The sequence below is a fragment of the Apium graveolens genome, chromosome 11 (genome assembly GCF_009905375.1).
Source record: "Apium graveolens cultivar Ventura chromosome 11, ASM990537v1, whole genome shotgun sequence".
In the NCBI taxonomy this organism is placed as follows: Eukaryota; Viridiplantae; Streptophyta; class Magnoliopsida; order Apiales; family Apiaceae; genus Apium; species Apium graveolens.
The window spans coordinates 159,046,927-159,052,341 of record NC_133657.1 but is presented as its reverse complement, the minus strand read 5'-3'; the positions used below and the strand labels follow the sequence as shown (position 1 = coordinate 159,052,341).

Sequence of the window (5,415 nt, the reverse complement as noted above, 5' to 3'; positions counted from 1 at the left end):
ACCACAATCATCAAAGTGCCCAGTCCGCCAAAATGTCAGAACTTGTTGGCTTGAAAAGACTGAAGGCTGGGTCAATGCATACCCAATCTCACTGTGTGCAAGAAGATCTTGCACAAAATACAATTCAGATGGAGCTTCAGCATGATCAAGAATTGCAGCATAGTTGTTTGGAACAAACTTAGCTCCATCAATGATTAAATCCTTAAGTGCCATGTGAAAAATTGAGATTTAAGCGTGCCTGTTAGGTGTTTGATAAAATGTCTGTATGAAAAACCAACGTGAGAAGAAGAAAGAGAGTAAAAGCAAGGAGAGGAAAAAAATATGAAGGGAAATAAAAGATTAAAAAAATCTTCTCTCTTTCTTACTTATACTCAAAAAAAATGTTACCGTTGGACACCTGTCAGACATGCAGTAAAAACGGATAGTTACTGGGCTCGAGAAAACAGTAATCATTACTTACCCACTTGTCGTTTTTCAAGGAAAAACTGTTCCACTTACCCAGATATTTCATTAATCAAGGTGAAACAGTTTAATTCAAAATTGAAACCGTTCCCACTTATTTAATTATTTTTCACTGCATCATTAATATTCTGAAAATAAATCAAGTGAAAATGACCAAGATAAATCAGATGAGTAAGTACTGATAAAGGAAAATCAGAACTTAAATTAAAACAGAAGTTATATGGTCATCAGAATATGACTATGTATCAGGATTTATCAATGCATTACAAAAGAACTTAGAGACAAAATCTTGAAACAAAAAAAAATTTCATTAATATATCAAGTGAATACATTCATGAAATTGAAATTATATCAGAATTTATACAAGATTTCCCTAAGCTGCTAAACCTAACATCAACAGCCTTAGTCCTAGCTCAAGAAGCAGGGCAAGGCTGACGATGAAGAAAAACAGGAAGAAGAAAATAAATCATTTCTTCTTCCTACTCTCAACAAACAGAATGGCGATTCGAATGATTCGCTCTTGCTGGCGGAGAGCTTCTAGCCTTTCCTCCTCCAATCACTCCAGATGGCGATGGTAATCCATATAGAAGAACAGGAGGTGGGTGAGTACCTCCTGTGGGACAGAGTCCCATATCTCATCAAGAATGGCAGTGACGTGCCATTCCTGCTGCCAATCGGCACAACTTAGCTCCATATTGAATGTTTCGTAGTTTAAAAACATGTTGTATCTGACCATGGTGTTTTTGAAAGAAAAAAGGATGAAGGTAAGATGAGTTTGTGAGAAAGGATTTGATGGGAAGGCTGATGTGAAGTGGTTGCTTATATAGGCAAGAGAATGCTAGGAGACGCAAAGAAATTTAATGCTGACAGGTAGAATTAATTCTACCTCGTCTCCCCAGACATGGAAAAAGAAAAACATTCATTGGAAAGAGAAAACATGGTTTAATGCGCACAAGAAGCAAGTAAAAGTTGACTGTTCAACTACGAATACCATTAACCCTAACCATAGTGACTATTAATCTTCCACTTCAACATATTCTAGTTTGAACCGAGACTGTTATCAAATTTTATCCACAGATAAGTCAAGTAAAGAATTAGACTGTAATATCAGAACTTAGACTTATATCAGAACTTAACAGTCATCAGAACATAATTTCTTAACTCGAAAAAGGAATGCCTATCTTAGTAAGTCCTTATACAAGTTCTGAGTTATATTCTTCAGAACTTAATCATCAGAACATGCAACTAGAACTTGTCCTCAGAATTCGTGCAAAGTGACACAATGACTATTTATCTAAAACAACATAGATCACCACAGTAATTTTCATCATTCATATGGAGTGATTAGTGTGTGCATTAAGCTAAATGTCAGACAATGATAAGGCATAACTAAAACTTTGCTAAAAAGCTGTCATTATTCTCTAACCTACTGTTGAATGAGTTCATGCTTGAGTCCACCTCAACTATTTTGTGCTAATTTTGTGCATCTTTTTAAATTCCATTTCACAGTGGCTTCTCAGTGTAAGTGAGTCACGACTGCTTATCAGAATTTCTGCTATTATCAGAGTATTTCTCCAGTAATCATAGAGTGTGAAAAGTCACCAAGAAAATATTTTGCTTTTCTAATGCATATTTACTTAATACCAGCAATGCACTTGGGTCTTCCCTTCCACATTTTTACTCTAGATCTCAAAGGAGTACCTGATTTTATTCTTTGATCCTTTTGCTTTTTCTTTTGATAAGTGAGGTTTATCAGCACTTAGTGCATTCAGCAGATTTACTAGTATCAGAACTTAACAGATGAGTAGCATTATTCTAATTTGTGACTTAGTAATAAGATAAACAAAGTAAACTCAACTAAGCTCAATTATCAGAATTTGCTTGTGTCAATAGATTTCCACAGAAATAATTACTTCTTACATGGGATCATTTGTTTATTGAAGACTACTAGGTCAGCATCTAGCACAGTTATCCTCATAGGATTGAATAGTTACTTAAACAGACATATCACTTATCAGAGTTTAGAAACATATATCAGACAACACTCAGTACTTAAACACATTTTTTTCAATTAAGCACAGAATACACAAAGAGATTAAATTCTGTAAATACTGATCATTGATAAGTGGCATTTTATACCACTTAGAACGTCTTAAAATGGCTTAAATTGGTGTCTTGAAATCAAGTATTTTGTGTATTTGATGCGTTTCTCTAGTGTTTATGCATTTCAGGGTATTAGTTGCATTTCGGAGGAGGAATCATCAAGAATAAGCCTTGGCATGTGTTCACCATTGCGAGAGGAAAAGAACGGGCAGATTACGGCGAAGAAACAGAGCAAACCTGGAATTTTTCCAGTAGGGTCTTGCGCGCCCGCGCAGCAATGCTGAGCGGCCGCGCAGCAGCCTTGCGCGCCCGCGCAGAAATGCTGAGCGACCGCGCAGGGTCGGGGAAAAAGATATATTATTTTAGACTTCTACTTCTGTTTGGCTTCCAACTTCTATGTAATCTGAGTTTTATGGGACTATTATATAAGTAGATTTGAGACATTTTTCACAGAGTATTAAGAGGAGATTATGTTTTAGATTGTGTTTTGCAAGAAGCGAAGGAGATAAAGAAGAAGACCGATTTAGCACACCGCAACGAAGAGGAAGCATATATTCTTGTGATTCTTGTTTCGTTGTAACGTTGGATGCTAGTTTTCTTGTTTTGACTCATTTACTCTTGTGACGTACTCTGTTTTAATATAATTAGTTTAGTTATTATTTTCTTGTGTCGTTTATCATGATTTCATATGAACCCATGATGGCGATAAGTTCTATTATGGGCTAATCGTGATCATGGGGTTGCAACGGATTTATTATGGAATTCTTTAGTTAATTGTTTAATACTTTAGTATGTGATGATTGCATGATATCTAGTATTGGTTGTGCGTATTCGTCTTATGTGCGTCGCGAACATATAAGATAGGGTGTTAATCTCTTGTGAAGCGACGGTGGATCTTGAGATTTAGAACTTGCCATGCTAGCATAGGTTCATGTACGTTGTGCATGATTAGTGGGTAACTCTAACAGTTTTATTTGCCCTATGTAATCAAAAAGGAATAACTTGTGCTTAAATCGTTGTGTTGTTAATTTCTGTAGACATATAGGAACTCAACATAATTGATGACTATTCAACTTCTATCTTAATTGTGGATGCTTGGTAGAATGGTATTAGTACAATGAAAGTTGGCTTTTATCAGTTTCGTGTTATTCGATTAATATCATCACTGTCACATGCTAAAGGTAATAACAATGGCTATAGAAGGAAGTAATAATGAAGTTGTGATCTCATGAGTGTTTTATTATTGATAAATTGAAGTGTTAGTTAATTGGTTAATTAAGTAGTTAATTATAGTTAATATTTAATCAACAATTTTAAGTGTTATCTTAACATTGAGAAGTAATCATACATTGGTGAGTGAGTTTAATTAGACAATAACTTAGTCTGAGTCTCTGAGGGAACGAACTAGAAAGTATTCTATATTACTTGCGAACGCGTATACTTGCGTGAATATTAGTGCGTGATTTCGCCCTAACAAGTTTTTGGCGCCGCTGCCAGGGACTCGGCGTATTTGTTTAGTTTATGTACTTACCATCATTGGTCATTAGGACTCAGTGATTAGGACGTAGTAGTTAATTACTCTTTTCGGTTGTGTTTCAGGTACTTTAGCAAGCGTTTATGCAAACTCGTTCTCGTGCTCGCAAGAGGACCTTAGATACAGCTGAGGAGAAAGACGAAGTTCTTGATACTCCGGAGAAGTTAGATTTTGAGGATTCGGATTCAGGAACTGAGCAGAAAGAACCAGTAAACATGGGAGATCGTATTGTTCAAGCTGATCCAGCTCTTATGGATTTTTCTCGGCCTAAAATTGATGACATTCAGTCAAGCATCCTTCATCCGGCTATTCAAGCTAACACCTTTGAAATCAAGCCGGGCACTATTCAGATGGTGCAGAATTCTGTTTCTTTTGGAGGAGCGGCAACTGAAGACCCCAACATGAACATAAGGAATTTTGTCGAGATCTGCAGCACTTTTAAGTATAATGGTGTGACTGATGAGGCTATCAAGTTGAGGCTTTTCCCATTCTCACTGAGGGATAAGGCTAAAGACTGGTTACATTCTGAACCAGCTGGGTCCATCACTACGTGGCAAGATCTTGCGCAAAAGTTTCTGGTGAAGTTTTATCCAATGGTAAAGACTGCTGCTATGAGGAGTGCTCTTACTCAGTTTGCGCAGCAACCTACAGAATCTATGTGTGAGGCTTGGGAACGCTACAAGGAAATGTTGAGAAAATGTCCACATCATGGAATGCCGGATTGGATGGTAATCACTGGTTTTTATAATGGTTTGGGGGCCCAATCTCGGCCCATGCTCGATGCAGCAGCTGGAGGCGCCTTATGGGCTAAAAGCTATACTGAGGCGTACAATCTTATTGAGACGATGGTTGCAAATGAGCATCAAAACCCAACTCAGAGGATGACGTCAGGCAAGGTAGCAGGTATTCTGGAAGTTGATGCAGCCACCGCTATTGCAGCCCAGCTCCAAGCGCTATCAATGAAGGTTGATTCTTTGGCTACGTATGGAGTTAATCAAATAGCTATGGTTTGTGAGCTTTGTGCAGGTTCTCATGCTACGGATCAGTGTTCTCTTGTCAACGAATCTGTTCAGTACGTGAATAATTATCAGCGACAACAGCAGCCTGTGCCAGCGACTTATCATCCTAATAACAGAAATCATCCAAATTTCAGCTGGGGAAATAATCAGAATGCTATTCAGCCACCATATCAGCAAGGAGTGAGTAAACAGTTTAACCCACCTGGATTCCAGCAACCATAGCAGTATGCTACAAGGCAATCATATCCTCAACAGGGAAGTGCAGCTGCACCTACTAGTGCTGATTTTGAGGAACTT

At 37.6% G+C, this 5,415-nt stretch overlaps 1 non-coding gene across 1 annotated transcript; it reads right to left on the bottom strand.

The window, feature by feature from the left end:
• Nucleotides 1-4,707: 4,707 nt before the first annotated feature.
• Nucleotides 4,708-4,814, bottom strand: LOC141699592 (small nucleolar RNA R71). The gene has a single exon (XR_012566036.1). It is a non-coding gene; the product is annotated as a small nucleolar RNA R71 (small nucleolar RNA).
• Between the last annotated feature and the right edge of the window lie 601 nt (nt 4,815-5,415).